Below are 24,640 nucleotides of genomic sequence, written 5' to 3' on the forward strand. Positions count from 1 at the left end.
TTTTTTTTTTTTTTTTGAGACGGAGTCTCGCTCTGTCACCCAGGCTGGAGTGCAGTGGCAACATCTCGGCTCACTGCAATCTCTGCCTCCCAGGTTCAAGCCATTCTCATGCCTCAAATGCCTAAGTAGCTGGGATAACAGGTGTGTGCCACGACACCCAGCTAATTTTTGTAGTTTTTGTACAGACGGGGTTTCACTATGTTGGCCAGGCTGGTCTTGAACTCCCAATCTCTAGTGATCTGCCTGCCTAGGCCTCTGAAAGTGTTGGGATTACAGGCGTGAGACCCTGCTCCCAGCAGATGCACCTAGTTTTGAGGGCATTCTAACTAAGGCCTGGCAAGAATCCTGCCTGAGGCATGAGGTGGTTGCCCTGATACCCAGAATTCATTCATGTGAGCTTATTAGGAAAAAGGCTCTTTGCGGATGTCATTAAGTCAAGCATCTGGAGATGGGGTCTTCCTGGATGATCTGGGTGGGCCCTAAATTCAAGAAGTGTCCTTGTAAAAGACGAAGACGACGCAGCCCATGGAGGAGAATGGCACTATGAAGAGGGGGACAGAGATTGGAATGACGCAGCCACAAGCAACACGTGGATTCTCCAGAAGCCAGAAGAGGCAAGAAGGGATTCTCCCTGATATGGTTTGGTTCTGTGCTCCACCCAAATCTCCCGTCCAATTGTCACCCTCAGTGTTGGAGGAGGGGCCTGGTAGGAGGTGACTGGATCATGGGGGCGTGGACTTCCCCTTTGCTGCTCTCCTCATTACGAGTTCTCATGAGATCTGGTTGTTAAGAGTGTGTGGCACCTCCCCCTTCCCTCTCTCTTCCTCCTGCTCCAGCCAGGTGAAGATGTGTTAAGAATGTGTGGCACCTTCCCCTTCCCTTTCCCCTTCGAGGCCTCCCAGCCATGTTTCCTCTACAGCCTGTGGAATTGTGAGTCAATTAAACCTCTTTTCTTCCTAAATTACCCAGTCTCAGGTTTTTGTTTTTTTTTTTTTTTTTGAGACAGAGTTTCGCTCTTACTGTCCAGACTGAAGTGCAATGGCTCGATCTCGGCTCACTGTAACCTCTGCCTCCTGGGTTCAAGAGAGTCTCCTACCTCAGCCTCCCGAGTAGCCAGGATTATAGGCATGCACCACCGCACCCAGCTGTTTTTTTTTTTTTTTTTTTTTTTTTTTAATAGAGATGGGGTTTCACCATGTTGGCCAGGCTGGTCTCGAACTAACTTCTGACCTCAAGTGATCCGCCCACCTAGGCCTCCCAAAGTGCTGGGATTCCAGGCATGAGCCACCGTACCCAGCCACAAGCAGCTGTTTATAGCAATGTGAGTTCGGACTAATACACTCCCCTAGAGTCTTCAGAGGGGGCACACCCTGCCAGACTTCTGGTCTTCAGAATTGTGAAAGAATACATTTCTGTTGTTTTAATCCAACAAGTTTCTGGTCATTTGTTATGACAGCCACAAGAAATTAATATAGGTCTGGTCAGGGGCGTACCTGTGTGAAGTTGGTTCAGGCATGCGTATTACAAATCTTAAATTGCGAGTATAGGCTGGGCACGGGGGCTCATGTCAGTAATCCCAGCACTATGGGAGGCCAAGGCGGATGGATCACTTGAGGTCAGGAGTTCGACACCAGCCTGGCCAACATGGTGAAACCCCGTCTCTACTAAAAAACACAAAAAGTAGTCAGGTATAGTGACACACGCCTGTAATTCCAGCTACTGGGGAGAGACTGAGGTATAAGAATCGCTTGAACCTGGGAGGCAGAGGTTGCAGGGAGCTCGCGTCACTGGAGACCGAGTCACTGCACTCCAGCCTGGGTAACACAGTGAGAGCCTGCCTCAAAAAAACGTTTAAAAGTTGCTAGAAATCCAGTATGAGAAATAAAAATGAAATCCTAAGCCTCCCAAGCAACTGATGGTCTCCAGACTCCCTCCTGGCCAAGGGGACCCCAGAGAAACCTTGAAAACTGAGTTCCTGGCCGGGCGCGGTGGCTCAAGCCTGTAATCCCAGCACTTTGGGAGGCCGAGACGGGTGGATCACGAGGTCAGGAGATCGAGACCATCCTGGCTAACACAGTGAAACCCCGTCTCTACTAAAAAATACAAAAAAACTAGCCGGGCGAGGTGGTGGGCGCCTGTAGTCCCAGCTACTCGGGAGGCTGAGGCAGGAGAATGGCCTGAACCCGGGAGGCGGAGCTTGCAGTGAGCTGAGATCCGGCCACTGCACTCCAGCAAGGGGGACAGAGTGAGACTCCGTCTCAAAAAAAAAAAAAAAAAAAGAAAACTGAGTTCCTGGCCATGACGGTATGGAAGGTCGGACATGCCTCATTATACCCCCACGCCCTGGATAACCACCATGAGGCTTTCCTTCACAGGGGGCTAAACAGAAACCAACCCTTGGGAAAGAGGCTTCACTCCTGATATCAACCAACCACCTGATGCTGCCCTGCCCTTATGTGGTCTGGACAAAATAATTGACCGGCATCCTTGGTAAGAGGACTACTGGCCGCAGAGTGGTTAGGTAAGAGACTGCTGGCCACGGAGTCGTTCTGGTAGGCCTCCAAAGGGTGCACGGTGAGGATTTTCATGTCCTCTGTCTCACCTTTTGATGTCAGAGGCCTGAAAACTCCACCCTCGGATCATGCTAACTGTGCCATTTCTTGAACACAGGTCCCAGGGAGAGGCACGGAGCTCGACTGCACACGTGCATATTTCTCTTCTCATCAATATTCAATGCTCCTCCCATAGCTTATTGAATGTGTGTATTTGGCCGCCTCACTCAGCATAAATTCCTGTCTTGTTCTTCTGGCCCTGGAAGGGTCTGTTTCCGGCTTCTGGCTGGAGGCTCTGCTTCTCAGCCTGTCAAAATGGCTGCCCTGCAGGCTGCAGCCCTTTATGAGAAGCAAGCTCTTCTTTCCAGGTTTATGAACCTTGTCACTTCTCAGTTGACAAGTGACATTATCTGAAATGTAAAAGGACAATTTTAAGGATGGAGTTTGCTAGAACTGAAGGTCAGGGGTGGATCTGGGCCTCTGAAAGGGATGGGAGCCAGAACCTAAAACACTGGCAGGACCCTCCCTAATCTTCACCTGCTTCACTGTTTCTTCTCACATTAGACCTCCTTCCCTAGCAGAATATGGCCACCCCGCGGCTCCTGCATTTACATGTTACTATTCCCGTACACTAGCTAGTTTACCGTCACCCCAAACCAAACGCCTAACTTAGATGAGGTGCCTACCCTAGTCTGATCCACCATGGTCCCGGGGGCAGGATCTTGCTGTCTAAACACGGCATCTGCATGCCCACACCTATGCACCAGCAGGCTGATTCTCTGAGAAAAGCAGGCTGGTGAATGTAGCAGCAATCTTGTTTGGCTGTGTGTATATCAATTAGCTAGGGCCTCCCAAAATGCTGCCTAAAAACACCAACCCACAATGAAGTGCCTGAAAACAACATTATTTATTTTCACAGATCTGGAGGCCAGCTGATGTAGACTGGGCTTGGCTGGACAGTGCTGCTTCAAGGGATGACTCTGGCTGGGGCTCAGGTTCGGGGGAGGGCAGCTGTCTGGGAGAAGCCCTTCTCGTGGTAATGACAGAAGCACAGGAAGACAAGACCAAGCATGCTAGCATGCTTCCAGCCTCGACTTGCATCATGTATACTATCATCCTATTGGCCAAAGCAAGTCCCATGGCTGAGCCAAGTATCAGTGGGATGGGAAGAACACTCCTCTGATGAGAACTGGATGGGCCAGGGAGGATTTCTGGGCAATAATCTACTCTACCACATGGTATCAGACGTTTAGTAACGGAACCAAGTGATCAAACGTAACACCACTAATAGTAGAGTATCTAGCATGTACCTCCTGATTTATTGTGACACGAAGTTCTTAAGACAGTCTATAAATACTCTTGTCAAAAATGTTTAACCTGAAACTAATCTAGCCTCTAAATTTAATTTCTGATTCATGGGAAATATAGTAAAGGAGTTAAATGGACACTGTCTCAGTTATCTATTGCTGACTAGTAAGTTACCCCAACACTTAAAACACCAATAAACAACAGCTCACAAGGTGGCCCAAGAGAAATGGGGAAAGCCACATGCTTTTTATGACCCAGTCCCGGAAGGCACAGGCTTTTACTTTTGCCAGATTCTAGTTTTAGAAGTGACTCACTAAGTACAGCCCACACTCAACGGGAAGCTATGTCTTTTGAATTGTGGAGAATCAAAGCATTTGTGGGGCCTGGAGCAGTGGCTTACACCTGTAATCCCAGCACTTTGGGAGGCTGAAGCGGATCACTTGAGGCCACGAGTTTCAGACCAGCCTGGCCAACAAGGTGAAACCCCTCCCTACTAAAATTACAAAAATTAGCCAGGTAGCCAGGTGTGGTGGTGCGCGCCTGTAATCCCAGCTACTTAGGAGGCTGAGGCAGGAGAATTGTTTGAATCCGGGAGGAACAGGTTGCTGTAAGCTGACATCATGCGACTGAACTCCGGCCTAAGCGATAGAGTGAGACTCTGTCAAAAAAAAAAAAAAAAAAGGAACAAATGAACGAACGGAGGGACGGAGAGAGACAGACAGAGAGAGAGAGAGAGAGAGGGAGAGAGAGAGAGAGAGAAAGAAAAGGAAAAAGCATTGTGGACGTATTTTAAAATTAAAATCACCACTGGGGTAATTAACATTAAAAAAAGACTACAGAGATGAAAGAACCAAAAGCAGCCGGGCGAGGTGGCTTATGCCTATAATCCCAGCACTTTGGGTGGCGGAGGCAGGCAGATCACTTGAGGTCAGGAGTTCGAGACCAGCCTGGCTAACATGGTGAAACCCCTTCTCTACTAAAAATACAGAAATTAGCTGGGCGTGGTGGCGGGCGCCTGTAATCCCAGCTATGGGGAGGCTGAGGCAGGAGAATCGCTTGAATTCGGGAGGCGGAGGTTGCAGTGAGCCTAGATCAGGCCACTGCACTCCAGCCTGGCAGCTTGGGCCACAGAGCAAGACTCTGTCTCAAAAAAAAAAAAAAAAAGAAAAGAAAAAGAAAACGAGTGTACTACACTCACAGACCCCAGGGGAAGGCGCACACTATACCACAGGTGGCTACGTTGGGAAGCACCGTGGTGAGTCAAGAGGCAGAAGGAGCAGGGCAAATGTTAACAAGAGGCTTGACTGTGGTTTTTGAAGGAAGGAATGGGCAAAGTAGGATAAGCAGGCGTAGGATTGGTGAGTGTGAATACTTTCGGCAGGCTCTGGGGCATAAGGGCCAACTCTAGTTGTCTGGTACCTGGCCCTGGAGTCAGTACAGGTGCACAGTGGTCCCGAGAGCCCTGTTGAGACCGCCAGGTGGGAAGGGCTCCCTGGCAGATCCTCGGACCTACCTCCGCACTGGAGTGGAGCCACAGTACACGCAGTTTGCAGCGGGAGGAGCCTGGCCCCTCCTCTTCCTGTGTGGAACCTGGAATTTAATCTGCAAGGCGGGAAGCCCACACGCAGGAAGCACGCTCTCTTGCTTTGCTAAGAGTCTCTTTCCCATTTTTTTTCTTTTTGCCCAATAAATCCCATTTTTCTCACTCTTCAATTGTCTGCGAGCCTAAATTTTCGTGGCTGCGTGATAAGGACTCCACCTTTAGCTGAACTAAGCGAAAGCCCTGCAACACTGTGAGAGCTCAGTAAAGACGGTGGTGCAGCAGGGGCTCTGGATTGGTTGGTTTGCATTTGAAAGGCAGGCACTCTCTCCAGTAGGAACTGGCCAGCCCCACAGGAAGGGCAGCCTTTCCAGGGTCAGCAAGGCCCCACCTATGAAAAAATCAGAAACACATGCTGGGCCAGTCGTGGTGGGTTAGGTCTGTAATCCCAGCACTTTGGGAGGCCGAGGCGGGCAGATCACTTGAGGTCAGGAGTTCAAAACCAGCCTGGCCAAACATGGCGAAACCCCGTCTCTACTAAAAATACAAAAAAGTGTGTGGTGGTGCGTGCCTGTAGTCCCACTCGGGAGGCTGACGTGGGAGAGTTGCTGAACCCGGGGGACAGAGGTTGCAGTGAGCCGAGATCGTGCTGTTGCACGCCAGCCTGGATGAAAGAGCGAGACTTCATCTCAAAAAAAAAAAAAAAAAGAAAAGAAAAACACATGCTTAATACACTTAGTGATGTAAAACACACACATGTAGCATTTCATAGTTTTTGAGGGTCAGGAATCTGGGGGTGGCTTAGTCCATGGTTCTGGCACAGGGTCTCTCAGGAAGTGACCATCAAGATGTTGGCCAGAGCTGCAGTCATCTGAAACTTTACTGGGGCTGGAGGATTTGTGTCCAAGACGATCCAGCCACATGGCTGCTGGAAAGAAGCCTCCGTTCATGGCTGGCTCTGGCCAGCAGCGTCAGTTCTTCACCACATGGGCCTCCTCACAGGGCTGCTGGCACCTCTCAGAGCAAGTGACAGAGGGAGCGAGCGAGGAAAAGAGAGGCCAAGACGAAGCTACTTATAAAAGTAAGTTAACATCAGAAGTGACAGCCTATTATGTTTTATCCATTTTTCTGTTGCTTATAACAGGACACTTGAAACTGAGTAATTTGCAAAGAAAAAGAAGTTGTTTCTTACAGTTATGGCGGCCAAGCAATCCAGAGTCGAGGGGCCGCATCTGGTGAGGGGCTTCTTCCCGGAGGAGTCTGCAGAGTCTCAAGGAGCGCAGGGCATCAGGTGGCAAGGAGACTGAGTGTGCTAGCTCAGGTCCCTCTTCCTCTTCTTATAAAGCCACCAGTTCCACTCCCAAGAGAACCATGAATCCATGAATCCATGAATGGATTGATCCATTTTGCCTTCATGACCCAATCACCTCTGAAAGGCCCTACCTTGCCACATTGGGGATTAAATTTCAATGTGAGCTTTGGCGGGGACAAACATTCAAACCATAGCACATTACTTCTGTTGCATGTCATTGGTCTCGCAGACCAACTATGGTGCCTTGAGGCACAGCCGGGTTGGGGACTACTGAAGGGTATGACTGCTAGAAGGTGAGAATCAGCATGGGCCAGCCAGCAGACAGCCACGGTCCACCTTCTGGTCTCCAGAGGTTCATATCCTTCCCACATGCAAAATACCGTCAACTCCTTCCAAAGTTCCCCAAAGGCTCATCCTATTGTAGCATCAGTTCTGTCTCCAGATCATGTAAATCAGGTCCAAGTGGGACTTTATTTCCTTCAATACAGTGTCTACATTATAATTCTTCTCGATAAGTTGTCTGTCTATCTCTGCCTGTCCCTCCCCAGTTGAACATATAAGAGAACACACAATAACTACTCCAGATGCCCCTGTTCACAAAGGGAGGAAAAAAAGGTGTCGTGTGACTGAGTAGCAGCCTCAGCCCACTTCTTGACAGTGGAATTTTGAGAGTGTTCTTTTTGGCCAGTCATGGTAGCTCATTCCTGTAAGCACTCTCCTTTGATTGAGAGAGCCCATGGGGTGCACTTTTACTCTATAGAGCAGGCCCTTTGTCTGACTCAGTGGTACTCTGAGAGGCCACCTTATATCTCTTTGGAATCTTACAGTCACACCTAAGGATTCATCTTGGACCACAGTTTTTCTGGCAGGACCCTGCATTTGATCTTTGCTTAGAAGTTATTTCTTAATTGTTGCATAATTTGCTAATATACTTTGGATATTTGTCTCCACCCACATATTGAAATATAATCCTCAATGTTTGAGGTGGGGCCTGGTGGGAGGGAAGAGTTTGGATCATGGGGGTGATTCAAACACTGAAGCTCATGGATGGCTTGAGTCATCCTCTTGGTGATAAGTGAGATCTTGCTCTAAGTTTGCACGAGATCTGCTTGTGTAAAAGTGTCTGGCGGCCAGGTGCTGTGGTCCGGGAGGATTACTTGAGGCTGGGAGGTTGAGGCTGCAGTGAGCCAAGATTACGCCACTGCACTCCATCTTGAGCAACAGAGCCTGACTGTTGCTGCAGTGCAGTGGTGTGATCTTGGCTTACTGCAGCCTTGAACTGCTTTGTTCAAGCAATCCCACCACCTCAGTCTCCCAAATAGCTGGGACTAAAGACATGCACCACCCTATCCAGTTAATTTTTTCACTTTTTTGTAGAGACGGAGTCTCACTACCTTGCCCAGGCTGGCCTTAAACTCCCGGGCTCAAGTGATCCTCCTGCTTTGTTTGTGATCCTCTCAAAGTGTTGAAATTACAGGTGTGAGCTACCACACCTGGCCCAGGTATTTCTCTATAGTAGTGCAAGAACGGCCTAATACATTTGCCGTCTAGGCAGACTGAGAATTTCCAGAACTATCCAGTTCTAACTCACTTATATTTAACTGTCTTTCCCTTTGTTGACCTCTCCTCTAGCATCTTACTAGAAGGAACTAGAAAACAGTAGGTAGTACTTTCAACACCAATTGAAGATCTCCTTGGCCAGATTACTCAGCTAATTTGCTTCTGTCTACATAACTGCAGTCAACAGCGTTGCCAAACTTTCTGCCACTGCATAACAAGGACCCCCTTCCTCCAGCTTCTAGTTCATTGACCTCACTTTCCTACAAGTGCTCACTTTGCAACCTTTAAAGAACCGAGTCTTAGGCCCAGTGTGGTGGCATGTGCCTGTAATCCAGCACTTTGGGGGGCTGAGCTCAGGAGTTTGAAGCTGCAAAGAGTTATGACCGTGCCACTGCAGCCTGAGCAACAGCGTGAGGCCCTGTCTCTAAAAAACAAAACAAAACAAAACAAAAACAAAAACAAAAACAAAAAAAGGCCTGAATCTTTTTTTTTGAGACGGAGTTTTGCTCTGTCACTCAGGCTGGAGTGCAGTGGCACTATCTCAGCTCACTGCAAGCTCCGCCTCCCGGGTTCACGCCATTCTCCTGCCTCAGCCTCCCAAGTAGCTGGGACTACAGGCACCCGCCTCCATGCCCGGCTAATTTTTTGTATTTTTTAGTACAAACGGGGTTTCACTGTGTTAGCCAGGATGGTCTCAATCTCTGGACCTTGTGATCCATCTGCCTCGGCCTCCCAAAGTGCTGGGATTACAGGCACGAGCCACTGCACCCGGTCAAGACCTGAATCTTTTACCAGCAGCTTTTTTCAGGTAAATCAAGGCTTTCACTAACACTCTCAATAATCCAAAGCCACAGTTCCAAAGTCACTATCACACATGAGGTGCTATCATGGCAGCACCCCACTTCCAGGTATCAACATCTGTGTGAACTAACAATTGCTGTGTAACAATTTAGCTCAAAACTTAGCAGCTCACAACAATAAGCATTATTATCTTGCGCAGTTTGAGGTTCAGGAGTCTGGGAGTGGCTTAGGTGGAGGTTCTGGCTTAGGGTCTCTCAGGAGGTTACCATGGGGTTATAGCGTCTGACACTTGGCTGAGGCTGGAGGATTCTTGTCCAGGATGGCCCAGGAACATGGCTGTGGCTCACAGATTTCTTTGCTCCAGAGGCTACTCAAGACATGGCTGGGAGCTGACTTCCCCTAGAGCATGTGATCTGAGAGAGAAAGCTAGACACACACACACAGACACAGACACACAGACACACACACAGAAAGAGAGAGAGAGAGAAGAGAGAGGTGGAAGTCCCAGAGTCTTCTCTAATCTAATGTTGGAAGAGACATACCATCTCTTGGTATGTCTTGATATGGTTTGGCTGTGTCCCCACTCAAATCTCATCTTGAATTCCCATGTGTTTTGGGAGGGACCCAGTGGGAGGTAATGAATCATGGGGCAGGCCTTTCATTTTTATTTTTATTTTTTTAGATGGAGTTTTGCTCTTGTTACTCAGGTTGGAGTGCAGTGGTGCAGTCTCAGCTCACTGTAACTTCCCTTTCCCAGGTTCAAGCAATTCTTCTGCCTCAGCCTCCTGAGTAGCTGGGATTACAGGTGCTCACCAACATGCCTGGCTAATTTTTTGTATTTTTAGTAGACATAGGGTTTCACCATGTTGGCCAGGTTGGTCTCAAACTCCTGACCTCAGGTGATCTGGCCACGTTGGCCTCCCAAAGTGCTGGGATTACAGGCGTGATAGTGAATAACTCTCACAAGATCTGATCGTATTATAGGAAGGAGTTTCCCTGCACAAGCTCTCTTTTCCTGCTACCATCCACGTAAGATGTCACTTGCTCCTCCTCGCCTTCCACCATGATTGTGAGGCCTCCCTAGCTGCGTGGAACTGTAAGCCCATTAAACCTCTTTCTTTTGTAAATTGCCCAGTCTCTGGTATATTTTTATCGGCAGCATGAAAACAAACTAATACACCATCGCTATGTCTGTATTCTATCGGTCACACAGACCAACCCTGGTAAGTGTGGGAGACTCCATAGGGTTGTGATTTCTCAGAGGCAGGGCACGTTATGAGTCACCTTGGAGGCTGACTACTGCAAAATTATTAAGGGGTGAAAGGTCAGGTTGTCTATAATTTCCACGCTTTTGAAAAAAAATTGATGAAGCAAGTTTAGTAAAATACTAAAGATAATTACATTTAGGCCTGGGGTATATGGGAGTTAATTGTATTCTTCTTTCTACCTTTCTATATGTTTGTACATTTTCATTAATAAAAAGTAAAAAAAAAAAAGCAAATTGAAGCTTTCAGTCTGGGGATGACAAGATGGCCGACTGGTGCTCAAGAACCTTCTAGAAATCAGCTACCCAGCCTCTCACCTGTCTTCACCAGCAGTGCCTGCCCTGTGCACAGGATTCAGCGCTTTCCCAGTGGACTCCCTGCAGCTCCACTGAGGAGAGCTGGAGGCTGAGTCAGCAACACAGCCAGAAAATGGTAACAGATGACATAGAATATGTTTGCCCTCAGGTATTATTTCGAGATGTTCTGAAACACAGCAGCACTTTTTCTGATTTTGTTCCAAGTGTCTTTAGAGGAGCAATTCCAAGGAATACTTTTCCTGACCTTGCCTTCAAAGTCAGTGAAATCACAGGCGTTTGAACAGAGTCAGCAATTTTGTTTAACTTTGACCTTGCCCTGTTTGTTAATTCAGCTTGGACTCATTCTGTCCCTGGAATTTAGTTACCTATTTAAGAATGAAAAATAAAAATAACTTTGGAGGGGTAACGAGCAGCAAACGCTGAGTCATACCTCTTTAATTTATAGGGAACTCCATGAAATCTTAGTGTTCATTTCCGCTAAGAGTTTCTGTGAGAAGGAAACTCAATTTTTTTAAGAGCCCAGGTTAAATAATCACTTGTGTGATTCTTTTTCCGTGGAGTTTGGCACTAAAATTGGTGAAGTTGAAATATTGTCCTTTTGGGTGTCACAAGCAATTCGCGCATTGTAGGATGGAAACAAGAATTTTTCTTCAGCCTGGGCAACATGGTGAAAGCCTGTCTCCACAAAAAAAAAAAAAAAAAACTTAGCTGGGGGACATGCCTGTAGTTCCACCTACTTAGGAGGCTGAGGTGGGAGGATCACCTGAACCCAGGGAAGTAGAGGCTGTAGTGAGCCGTGATTGTCCCATTGCCCTCCAGTCTGGGTGACAGAGTGAGACCCTGTCTCAAAAAAAGTAAATAAATTTTTTTCTTTGGGGTTGATCCTGAATTTGTTCTGGGTAATAACACTTTGGTAGCTTTTTAAATTATTCTGGTGTTTAAAAAATCCCTACCCATTATTTTAGAGAAATTCCAAGCCCGTAAAATAATTCAACTGCAGATGCTTCAGACCGGGTTTTGAAAGATGCTGGCTGAAAGAAAATTAATGTATCTATAGCAGGAAAACACTGTTTTAGTCCGTTTGGGCTGCTACAACAAAAACACCAGGCTGGGCAAGGTGGCTCACATCTGTAATCCCAGAACTTTGGGAGGCCGAGGCCAGTGGATCACCCGAGGTCAGGAATTTGAGACCAGCCTGACCAACATGGTGAAACCTTGTCTCTACTAAAAATACAAAAAGTAGCCGGGCATGGTGGTACACACCTGTAATCCCAGCTACTCGGGAGGCTGAGGCAGGAGAATTGTTTGAACCCAAGAGGCAGAGGTTGCAGTGAACCGAGATGGCACCACTGCACTCCAGCCTGGGTGACAGAGTGAGACCTTGTCTCAACAACAACAACAACAACAAAAACACCATAGATAGACTTGGGTAGCTGAAACAACATTTATTTCTTACAGTTCTGGAAGTTGGAAGTCTGGGATGGGCCAACAGGATTGGGTTCTTGGTGAGTGTCCTCTTCCTGACATACAGATGAGGAAGCAAGCTCCCTTGCCTCTTTTTGTAATGGCACAAATTTCATTCTTGGGGGCTCCACCCTCATGACCTAAGCGTCTCCCAAAGGCCCCGCCTTCAAATACCACCATACTGGGGGTTAGGATTTCAACAAATTTGGGAGGGGACACAAACATTCTGTCCATAACAAAACCTTTGCAGTGGGGAGGGCAGGAAGGGCGGCCACCATGGTGCAATGGTTTGGTAATGTGCCTGTTTGTCCAGAATCGTGTCTCAATTCTGAGCTATATTCCTAGAATTCCCTTTTCCTGTACGTTTCCAGTTTGGGTGAGCCACAGGGGTGTGCTTCTGCAGCCAAGTTGAAGCCGTTATCATAACCTTGGTCAGATGACCAGAGAAAATACGAAGGAGAAGGCAAGTATGAAACGTGTATTCATTTTTTTTTTAATTTTTTTTTTTTTTTTGAGACGGAGTCTCGCACTTTCGCCCAGGCTGGAATGTAGTGGCTAGATCTTGGCTCACTGCAAGCAGCTCCGCCTCCAGGATTCACACCATTCTCCTGCCTCAGCCTCCCCAGTAGCTGGGATTACAGGTGCTCGCCACCACACCTGGCTAATTTTTGTATTTTTAGTAGAGACGGGGTTTCACCGTATTAGCCAGGATGGTCTCGATCTCCTGACCTCGTGATCCGCTTGCCTCGGCCTCCCAAAGTGCTGGGATTACAGGCGTGAGCCACCGCGCCCGGCTTTTTTTTTTTTTTTTTTTTTTTTTTAAAGGCTTCATTTGGGGCTGGGGCCGGGCACAGTGGCTCACGCCTGTAATCTCAGCACTCTGAGAGGCCGAAGCAGGTGGAACACTTGAGGTCAGGAGTTCGAGACCAGCCTGGCCAACATGGTAAAACTCCGTCTCTACTGAAAACACAAAATTAGCTGGGCGTGGTGGCGCATGCCTATAATCCCAGCTACTGGGGAGGTTGAGGCAGGAGAATCACTTGAATCCAGGAGGTGGAGGTTGCAGTGAGGTTGAGGTTGAGATCGTGCCACTGCACTCCAGCCTGAGTGACTACAGCCTCGGCAACAGAGTTAGACTCCACCTCAAAAAAAAAAAAAAAAAAAAAAATGTGGCTGGACATGGTGGCTCACACGTGTAATCCCAGCACTTTAGGAGGCTGAGAGGGGAGGATCACTTGAAGCCAGGAGTTCGAAGCTCCAGTAATCTATGATTGTGTCACTGCACTCCAGCCTGGGTAACAGAATAAGACCCTATCTGTAAAATAAAATAATAAAATAAACAAAAAATAGCTTAATTTTTATTTACAACAGAAGTTACTTGTGTTGGAAGCCAGGCACGCACGGAAATCTCACAGAAGGCTGGCTGTCTTCCTTCTCCGGGCCTCCCTGCCTCCTCCCTCAAGGCTTCCTGATTCTCTTTTCCCTTGCGCTCTGTGGTTCCCCTCCTCCCAACGCCCTCTCCCTGAACTTTTCTTTACCTTGGAGCCTCTCCCATCTCTCCCTCCCTCTTCCTCCCTCCCCCAGCCTCCAATCACCCCACTTCTTCCCCTCCCCTTACTTTCCTCCCTCCCCTCTCTCATCTCCTCCCCTCTGCGCCTCCCTCCCTCCTGGCCTTCCTTCCCTTCTCCGACTTTGCAGACCTCTCTTCCCCCAGGCCTCCCTCCTCCTCCTCTCCGCCCCCTCCGGGCTCCCGCTCTCCCTGGAGGCTACGACTCCGGGTGGAGCCACTGGTCCCGCAGGGATCCCCGCGTCCTCGGTCGCCGCGTCCACGTCCCTCTCACGTCCCCGCCCGGCGCCGCGCCCGCTCCTCTGAGTTCGGCCTCCGCGCGGTGCAGCGCAGTCTTACGCCGCGAGACAAGGTACGTGCGCGTCCCCGGGGCACATAAGCCCGGGCCCCGCTCCTTTGAACTCGCGCGTGTGTTCTAACTGTGGCAAAGAAGGTCTTTGCCGCGTGCACGGGTAAGGAACTTCCCATAATCCGTTTTCAGAAGCTGACTTTCATAAAAGTGATACGTTGTCCTTGCAGAACAGCAGCCCCCACGATCCCACGCGTCCGAAGCAGCCGCTGTTTACATTTTGGTATTTTCCCGTAGGTGTTTCGCCATGCATTTTAAGGACATAGTGGAAATCACACCGTATGCAAACTTGCGTTCGTTTTGGCCGTTTAGCACGGAGGAACCTTTCCTCCATGCCGTTAAATACTCCTTGTAACTCTCTTCCTGCAGTGAGACATTCTGGTTCTAGCGTTTTTACTAATATAAAACTGTGAAAAAAAAACTGAGCATATTTGCATCGAAATCAGTATCCACATTCGACAGCTTTTCCTTAGGGTGAGTATTAAGAAGAGAGGTGCTGGGTCTATGGGTCTAAGAGTGGGACATCCTAAATGCTGGGTAGGTGTTGCCAAGAACGACTGGACAGTTTACACCCCACAGCCATGTGGGTCGGGCAGGCTTTGGAAACACTGGGCACTGAGATTTATGTCCACTTGCTGATGGAAGATGCCACCTGTTGTTTTCAAAGCCCATTTAAAATAAAGTGGTTAGTAATGAGCCTCGTCGGTATCCGGGGAATCCTATCCAGGCCTGGGAACACCAGAGAAAAAGCAGACTGCAGGGGCGTCGTTGGCATGTCCAAGAGGGCCAATGTGTGCTCATCCAGGTAGCTTCCTAATTCCTGCTCTCTCAACCATAGACACTTGGAAAATACAAGGATGACTGCTGAAAAATAAATATTTGGAGAAGTTTGATGTTTATATAATCATCTAAGGATAAGTACTGGCCCTGCCTTCCCTGCTGCAAGATTGAAAATCACTTGCCATGTTCCTACAGTGTTTAACCAGTAAAGGAGAAACCTGCCTTTCACATTAGACCCCACCTTCCTGTGTTGTCTTGGGGCCCTCTGTAACCCTGAGCCCTGGATTCACTTCCACGTGGTTTCGATTTCTCAATTTCTAAAGCTTCCAGAAATGTATTCCTCCCTTCTCTCCTCTCCTCCCCACTGCACCTCGATACCTCCTGGCCTTCCCTTTCCTGACTTTGCAGACCTCTCTTCCCCCAGGCCTCCCTCCTCCTCCTCTCCGCCCCCTCCAGGCTCCGGCTCTCCCAGGAGGCTGGAGATGTATTCCTAGACTTCCCTGCTTGTTATAATCCCAACTGCACCAGTCCCCTTTGCTTGTCAAGATCTGTTTTCTCTATTTCTGTTGGAGAACTGTGTTGTGCCTGGAAGTCTGACTTGTGAGTTATTTGAATCCTTAGGACATGAAATCAGGAAAACTACACCCCCACCATACTTAACCACCTGTCTCTCATCTCTCTGACTGCCAGTGTTAGGGAATGTTTGATTACATTGTTAAAAGATAATTTTCAGCCAAAGGTGAAATCATTACTTTTATACAGATATAAAAGTGGTAAATATTTTATTCATTAAAGAGAGAAATAGGCAGATGTTGTAACTGGTTCAAAAAAGAAGTCAAGAAGTGGAAATGTATATGGAGTAAAGGAATGCCTCGTGAAGGTACGCGCAGGAGAGCATACCCTTGGAATTTGCAGATCAAATACTCAACTGTAAGGCCAGGTGCGGTGGCTCACGCCTGTAGTCCTAGCGCTATGGGAGGCCGAGGCAGATGAATCCTGAGGTCAGGAGTCTGAGACCAGCCTGGCCAACATGCTGAAACCCCGTCCCTACTAAAATACAAAAATTAGCCAGGCGTGGTGGCATGTGCCTGTAATCCCAGCTACTCAGGAGGCTGTGGCAGGAAAATTGCTTGAATCAGTGGGGCAGAGGTTGCAGTGAGCAGAGATTGCACCATTGCACTCCAGCCTGGGCAACAGAGCGAGACTCCGTCTCAAACAAAACAAAACAAAAAAACACCAGTGATCCCCATGGGTTTTAATGTGTAAAAGGCACGTGCTTGTGTGAGGCAGAGTGAGTCTCCTTCACCCCTGCGGAGTGACTCTTGTGGCCCTTCCAGCTTTGCCTCACACAAGCAAGTCCTTCTGGAAAATTACTCATGAAAACCCATGGGGATCACTGTTGAGTATTTGATCTGCAAATTCCAATTTCATATGCTCCTCTCCTGTGTGTACCATCACATAGAAGTCATTCACACATATGCAGCACCTTGCAGCAATGTCTATGGGGAATCGTGCATTCGTGCTGGTGGCCAGGGTGGATATTGCCGAAGAGCGTGGCCCCCAGGGTGTCCTGCAGGGCACTCCCCAGAGCTAGGAAGAGCGTCCTGATTTCCAGAGACCTCACCAGTGGAGACCACAGAACTGACCTGTGACCTGGGGATGACCAGAAGATGGCCCCAACACATCTGCCATGATGCAGAAAAGCCTTTATTGACACATGTGTAACGAGGACTCTGTCATGCATCTCAGACACACAGTCCTGCCCCAGCACAAGAGGAAAAGGAAACCTTCTCACTCACAATAAAGCACCTCATCATATGTAAAATAAATTTTGTGCCTCAGTGGAAAAGTACCCATGTCTATAGCACACCCTCTGCACGAAGCTGTCTGATTCCAGCTTCGTTCATTGTACTGGAGCCATTTTTAGGGATAAGTGGCAGATCTGATAGATTTGTAAATTCTGTCTTGTCTCCATGCGGAAGTAATGGACTCTTTCCCCTCCTGTGGAGAAAAGTTAAAAAAAAAAAAGAGAGACATGTTGCCTAGGCTGGTCTCTAACTCGCAGTCTCAATCAATCCTCTTGCCTCAGCCTCCCAAAGTACTGGGATTACAGGTGTGAGCCACTGCACTTGTCTTCGTTTGCAATTCATCTCAACGTTTCTTTTGTCAACTAAAGAATGGGGAGTTTCATAAATTTGGCAAAAGAGAGCTTTATTTCTCATAAAGTGTTGCAGCCTGCAAGGCGGCCATTCTGACAGGCTGGGAAGGGAGTCTCTGGCCAGAAGCTGGAAACAGACCTTCCAGTGTGGGAAGAATAGTACACGGATCTGTGCTGAACGGTGTGGCCAAATACACAGATTCAATAAGCTATAGGAGGGGCTACAAATTTTTAAAATAATTAGTTAATATTTTTGGAACAGGGTTTCATTGTGTCCCCCAGGCTGGAGTGCAGTGGCATGATCATTGACTCACTGCAGTCTTGACCTCCTGGGCCCAAGTGATCCTCCTAGCTCAACCTCCTAAAAGGCTGGGACCACAGGTGTGTGCCACCAAGCCTGGCTAGTTTTCTAATTTTTTTTTTTTTTTTTTTTGTAGAGATGGGGTTTTGTGGAGATAGGCCTTCCAGTGTGCTGGAATTACAGGCATGAGCCACTGAGCCCAGCCCCTCCTTCCTGTCATGGCCTGAATTAGTTTTATGGGTTTCTTTAGAATCCCCTTGGCCAAGAGGAGAGGTCCATTCACTTAGTTGGGAGGCTTGGAATTTTTTTTTTTTTTTTTTTTTTTTTTTTGAGACGGAGTCTCGCTCTGTCGCCCAGGCTGGAGTGCAGTGGCCGGGTCTCAGCTCACTGCAAGCTCCGCCTCCCGGGTTCACGCCATTCTCCTGCCTCAGCCTCCCGAGTAACTGGGACTACAGGCGCCCGCCACCTCGCCCGGCTAGTTTTTTGTATTTTTAGTAGAGACGGGGTTTCACCATGTTAGCCAGGATGGTCTCGATCTCCTGACCTTGTGATCCGCCCGTCTCGGCCTCCCAAAGTGCTGGGATTACAGGCTTGAGCCACCGCGCCCGGCCGAGGCTTGGAATTTTATTTTTGGTTTACAGTGCATCTGTGGGAGGAAGCTAAAATCCTGAAAGGTATATACAGAAAATACAGTACAGTTAGTTGAGGGTCAAGGGTATGTTCCCTGAGACTTGCCAGGGGTAGAAACTGTTCGCCCTGCCCATTGTAAACTTGGCCTTTGGCACAAGGCGTGGCCTGGCTGCTGTGCCCTTGTGGAGGGTCTGGGCAGGAGTCCAGCCTTCGACATGCACCACACACGGGCCTCTCCTGCAGGAGAATAACCTTGCAGGATCAGCATGGAGGGCTGCTCACCTGCCTGTAAGCATTCCTTTTGCAAAATGGATGTCAACTGAGAATAAAGTAAAAACATTCAGATTAGAGGCTTCCTGGAATGGCCAGGATTTTCTGTGATCCCTGGATGCTCATAGAACAAACAGCTCAGATAAGAAGTCAGCCCAGACCAGCCTGGCCAACATAGTGAAACCCTGTCTCTACTAAAAGTATAAAAATTAGCCGGGCGTGGTAGCAGGCGCCTGTAGTCGCAGCTACTTGGGAGGCTGAGGCAGGAGAATCGCTTGAACCCGGGACGTGGAGTTTGCAGTAAGCGGAGATCGTGCACTGCCCTCCAGCAAAAAGAAAAAGAAAAAAGAAAACTCTACAGGCCTGGACTTGCTGCTTGTGTCTGAGGGGTGGGGCAGTCTTGGGAACTGAGCCCTCACCACCCCCTGCCCCACCCCCTTACATTTGGTCATCGCGTTGATGATCGTTGTATTGTGAGAGCAGAGGGAAACATGGCTTGAGAGTTTTTCTGAAACGGTGTCAAATAACAATGTTGAATTATTTGTCTTACTAATTATAGTTCTATAATGTAGCTTATGAAAACCAAACCAATAAAACTAGAGTCCAGTTGTCCTTGACTGGATAACTAGTTATTAATTTCTTTCTTCTCAAAATCTAATTACTTTATTTCTAATTATGAAACACTAAGAATATTCAGTAATGTGAAGGAAATTATATAACAGCCACCCTTTCACATCACCCATATTTAAAAGATAGTACCATTTTGCCCTATATACTTCAAATCAAAACTTTTTAAGGAAAGAAAATATAATAAAGCCCACAATCTCCGTTTTTTCTCCCCTCTCATCCCAGTAACCATTGTCCTAATGGTGATAATTCATTCCCATGCGTGATACTTTTCCTACAGTATGTTCATTAGTAAAATGTATATTTTTTGGTTGTTTTTTATTTAGCATCAAAATGTGTTTTTTTGGCTGTTGTTTAGTATCAAAATGCTATGTCTTTTTACGTATTATGTTTTTGAGATTTTTTTAAGTTTTGTATTTTTATTTTTAGAGACAGGGTCTCTCTGCATTGCCCAGGCTGGAGTGTAGTGGCATGATCATAGCTTACTGCAGCCTTGAATTCCTGGGTTCAAGTGATCCTCCTCTCAGTCTTCTGAGTAGCTGGGACTATGGGTGCATGCTACCACGCCCGGCTAATTAAAAAAATTTTTTTGTAGAGATGGGTTCTCCCTATGTTGCTCAGGCTGGTCTCATACTCCTGGCCTCTGGCTATGACCATGCCTCGACCTCCCAAAGTGCTGGGATCACAGACATGAGCCACCATGTGGGCCTGGAGATTTATTGTATTGATAAATTACAGGTGCAGCCTGTTCATTAAACTGTTGTGTAATATTCTTTTTATGAATGTATTTGTTTTCTAGGGCTGCCATAACATTACCAGATACTGGGTGACTTAAAGCAACAAAGTACCTCATAGTTCTAGAGGCCAGGAGTCCAAATTGAAAGTGTCAGCAGGGCTCTGCTCTTTCTGAAACCTGTAGAGGAGAACCTTTCCTTGCCTATTCCAACATCTGGTGGGGGCCAGCAATCCTTGGCTTGCAGGTGCATCCTTCCCGTCTCCACCTCCATCTTCATGCGGCTTTCTCTTCTGTGTGTCCATTGTGTCTTTGTCCACATTATCGCCTTCTTAGATGGACACCAGTCATTGGATTTATGGTCTACTGTACTCCATTATGACCTCATCTTAACTATAGGACATCTGCAAGGACCCTGTGTCTAGTTAAGGTCACATGCAAAGGGAGTAGGGGATAGGACTTAAACATGTATTTTGGGGGAACACAATTCAACCCACATCAATCAATAAATTACAGTTTATTCATTCTCCTGTTGGTGGTCAATTAGATTGGTTCCAGGTGTTGTCATCATATTAGTGGTGCCAAGAACATTTTTCCATAATCACTGCATGTGCCTGTGTGGGCACGTGCAAATTTTTTTTCTCTCTCTCTCTCTTTTTTTTTTTTTTTTTTTGAGATAGGGTCTCACTCTTAACGCCAAGGATGGAGTGTAGTGGTGCAATCTTGACCTCCTGGGCTCAAGCAATCCTCCCACCTCAGCCTCCTGAGTAGCTGAAACCACAGGTGCACACCACCATGCCTGGCTAATTTTTCCTTTTTTTTTTTTTGTAGAGATGGGATTTTACCATGTTGCCCAGGATGCTCTCAAACTCTTGGGCTCAAGTGATCCCTCTGCCTTGGCCTCCCAAAGTGCTGGGATTACAGGCATGAGCCACCGTGTCCCACCATATGTGACATGAATTTCTCTAGGGAAACATCTAGTGGTGGGATATCTGGTGTGCGGGGCATCTGCTTCTTTAACTTTGCTAGACCTTGCCAGACAGCTTCCAGGGTTTGAATCATTTCACGTGCCCTCCCATTTCCCTACAAGTGTACCATCATCTCTGTGTGTTAACAGACTTTCGCAATCTGCAAGATGGAAAACAGTACTTCATTCTTGTTTTTATTGTAATTTCCGTAAGTACAGTGAGGTTGAATATCTCTTCATATGTTTATGGGCCATTCAGGTATACTTTTTTGTAAATTGCCCATTCGTATGAATTTTTCTATTGCGTTGTCTTTTTCTTGGTGACTTATAAGAATTCTTTTTTTTTTTTTTTTTGAGACAGAGTCTCGCTCTGTCGCCCAGACTGGAGTGCAGTGGCCAGATCTCGGCTCACTGCAAGCTCTGCCTCCTGGGTTCACGCCATTCTCCTGCCTCAGCCTCCCGAGTAGCTGGGACTATGGGCGCCCGCCACCTCGCCCGGCTAGTTTTTTGTATTTTTTAGTAGAGACGGGGTTTCACTGTGTTAGCCAGGATGGTCTCGATCTCCTGACCTCGTGATCCGCCCGTCTCAGCCTCCCAAAGTGCTGGGATTACAGGCTTGAGCCACCGCGCCCGGCAAGAATTCTTTATATATTTTATCTAGACAAGAAGTCCTCTGTTCCTATAATAATACCTTCTCCTAGTCTATCTTGTTTTCACTTTGTTTATGGAGACTTTTATCTTAATATTAATGTTAATCATTATCTTATTAATCTTTCATCTTAGTTGCTATCTTATTAATGCAATTTTAAAAGCTTTTAGTCATGGAAAATCTCAGGCATATGTAAAAGTAGAGAGATTAGTACGGAAGACACTCCAGCTGCACCACCATCAGCACATGGACACCTTGTCCACCCTACCCCACACGGAGCTATTTTGGGTTTTTATTTGTTTGTTTTTTGAAATGGAGTCTTGCTCTTTCGCCCAGGCTGGAGTGCAGTGGCGCGATTTCGTCTCACTGCAACCTTTGCCTCCTGGATTCAAGCGATTCTCATGCCTCAGCCTCCCGAGGAGCTGGGATTATAGGCGCTCACCACCATGCCTGGCTAATTTTTGTATTTTTAGTAGAAACGGGGTTTCACCATGTTGGCCAGGCTGGTCTCGAACTCCTGACCTCAGGTGATCCACCAGCCTTGGCCTCCCAAAGTGCTGGGATTACAGGTGTAAGCCACCGTGTTCAGCCCAAAAGGGGGCTATTCTGAAGTAAATCCCAGACCTCTGGTCATGTCATCTGTGTGTACATCATAATATGGTGATGCATCTGTGAAAGACAAGGACTCAGAAACACATGGTTGCAATGCCATCATCTTTCCTTGCCAAAATTCACAATAATTTGCAATATCATCAAATATCCACTTAGTATTCAGTTTTCTTCAGTTGTCTTTCCTTTTTTAAAAAAAAAAAAAAAAATTGGTTACCATGAAATGGGATTTCTTCTTCTTCTTTTTTTTTTTTTGAGACAGAGTCTTGCTGTGTCGCCCAGGCTGGAGTGCAGTGGCATGATCTCGGCTTACTGCAAGCTCCGTCTCCCAGGTTCATGCCATTCTCCTGCCTCAGCCTCCCGAGAAGCTGGGACTACAGGCACCCACCAGCACGCCCGGGTAATTTTTCTATTTTTAGTAGAGACGGGGTTTCACCATGTTAGCCAGGATGGTCTGGATCTCCTGACCTCATGATCCACCCGCCTCAGCCTCCCAAAGTTCTGAGATTACAGGCGTGAGCCACCACGCCCAGCCATGAAATGGGATTTCTAATCCTTTATGGGGTTTTTTTTTTGGGGGGGGGTCAAATTTAAGAAATTCTTCATTACTCCAAAGTACAAGAAAAAAGTATTCAGTATTTCCCTCTGATCGCTGAATTTTGCCTTTCCTACTTAGATTTCTAGCCATCTGATATGCTCGCACACTGGGGTAGGTGGGGATCCGTGGTGATTTGTTTTCTCACCTGGGTAGCTCAGTGCTGCAGCCTTGCCCCATTGATGGCCAGTGCCTCCTCCCCCAACAGGTCCCTGCTACCGCCTCTCATGACTACAGAGCCCCATTGTATCTGACCCCCTCTCTCTGCCTGCTCTGCGCCTGCTCTGCGCATGTTCCCGCTGCTGGACCTGGCTGGAGGAAACAGCCATACATTTCCCCGACCACAGTACTTCTCCCTGGCCCCCCGTTTTCCTGCTTATCCTCTCCCCAGCCCTCCTCCTGCCTCTCACCCTGAGCTGCTGACTCTGCTTCTCAGTTCTGTGAGCAAACAGATGCCAACAGGGAGCATCCACACTCTCCTGCCCCACACCCACCACCACCTGTGTCTGTGTCCACGTCCTCAGCCTGGCTTGGGCGTGTGAGGACTGTCCACACTGCCAAAGAAGGCAGCTCCTCCGCTATGCACCAGAACCTCCCCTCCTGCTCTCCAGTTTCCTCTCTCCCTGGGTCACTGGTTGTGATTTGTTTGTTTTCCTCTCTGTGGTATCATTCTCATCCACATACAAATAGGCTGAGATTTCTTCCACTTAAAAAAAAAAAAAAAGGCTCATCACTGTATCTTCGCTCCGTCTTTTGCACAGTCTCTTTGCTCTTTTTTTTTTTTTTTTTTTGAGACGGAGTTTAGATCTTGTTGCCCAGGCTAGAGTGCAATGGTGCGATCTCAGCTCACTGCAACCTCTGCCTGGTGGGTTCAAGCGATTCTTCTGCCTCAGCCTCCCAAGTAGCTGGGATTACAGGCATCCGCCATCGCGCCTGGCTAATTTTTGTATTTTTAGTAGAGACGAGTTTTCCCCATGTTGGTCAGGCTGGTCTCGAACTCCTGACTTCAAGTGATCCACTTGCCTTTGTCTCCCAAAGTGCTGGGATTACAGGCGTGAGCCACCACGGCTGGCGTCTTTGCTCCTTTTTTTGTCAGAAGTCTTCTAAGAGTTTTCTATGTTCACTGTCTTTAGTTCTCTCCTCTCTCATTCTCTCTCTCTCTTTTTTTTTTTTTTTGAGATGGAGTCTCGCTCTGTTGCCCAGGCTGGAGTGCAATGGCGTGATCTCAGCTCACTGCAACTTCTGCCTCCCAGGTTCAAGCAGTTCTCCTGCCTCAGCCTCCCAAGTAGCTGGGATTATAGGCACGTGCCACCACGCCTGGCTAATTTTGATATTTTTAATAGAAACGGGGTTTTACTGTGTTGGCCAGGCTGGTTTCAAACTTCAGGCCTCAAGCAGCCCGCTCACCTTGGCCTCTTAAAGTGCTGGGATTACAGGCATGAGCCACCGTGCCCTGTCTCCTCTCAGTCTCTTTTAAGCCCACTATGATTATGCTGTCACCCATGCCCTCGTCCAAGCCTGTCCTTGTGGAGGTCACCAATGACCTTCACTTTGCCAAGCCCTGAGGGCAACTCTCACCATTCGTTGCTCTCCCCTCAATACCTGTTCTTCACTTGGGTCCAGGACACCACACTTGGGGTCTTCCTACCCCATCACTGGCTGTTCCTTCTCAGGCTCAGTCCTCACTTGCTGGTTCCTTCCGATCTCCCTGAATGTTTGTGTTGAAGGACCCCAGGGCTCCGTCTTCTAGATTTCTCTTTTATTCATCCACCATTATTCCCTGAAGGATGTCATTCATTCTTAAAGTTTAAATATCACCTACAGGCCTGGCGCAGTGGATCACCTGAGGTAAGGAGTTTGAGAGCAGCCTGGCCAACATGGCGAAACCCCATCTCTACCAAAAAGACAAAAATTAGCCGGGTATGGTGGTGATCGCCTGTAGTACCAACTACTCGGGAGGCTGAGGCAGGAGAATTGCTTGAACCCGGTAGGTGGAGGTTGTTGTGAGCCGAGATTGTACCACCACACTCCAGCTTAGGGGACAGAGTGAGACTGTGTCTCAAACAGACAAACAAACCAAACCTACATACAGTCATTCTTGGTATTTGTAGTAGTAAAGTCACTACAGACACTGAGTTAGCAAATCCTAAACCATTGCTCCTGGGGAAAATACAGGTTAGCTTCCTGTAAAGCTCTGGCCTGGTCACAGCAGTTTCCTCAGTTGACCCACACATCAGCCTGGTTTTATGTGTGTTTTTGTGGAAGACACCATTCTAATATATATTG

General features: G+C 47.7%; 2 protein-coding genes across 3 annotated transcripts in view; one reads left to right on the forward strand and one right to left on the reverse strand.

Annotated features, from left to right (window-relative positions):
- Positions 1-24,640, reverse strand: part of ROPN1L (rhophilin associated tail protein 1 like) — a 918,600-nt gene that overhangs the window by 139,151 nt on the left and 754,809 nt on the right. The gene's annotated exons all lie outside the window — the stretch shown is intronic.
- CMBL (carboxymethylenebutenolidase homolog) overlaps positions 13,606-24,640 on the forward strand; it is a 31,908-nt gene continuing 20,873 nt past the window's right edge. Inside the window, exon 1 of one of the 2 annotated variants that reach the window (XM_050794075.1) lies at positions 13,606-14,038. The gene's annotated coding sequence lies outside the window, so the exon portion shown is untranslated. Of the gene's footprint in view, positions 14,039-14,063; positions 14,139-24,640 lie in introns of those variants that run through there. The other variant, XM_050794074.1, reaches the window with a different exon arrangement.

The sequence above is a fragment of the Macaca thibetana genome, chromosome 6 (assembly GCF_024542745.1).
Source record: "Macaca thibetana thibetana isolate TM-01 chromosome 6, ASM2454274v1, whole genome shotgun sequence".
Taxonomy (NCBI): domain Eukaryota; kingdom Metazoa; phylum Chordata; class Mammalia; order Primates; family Cercopithecidae; genus Macaca; species Macaca thibetana.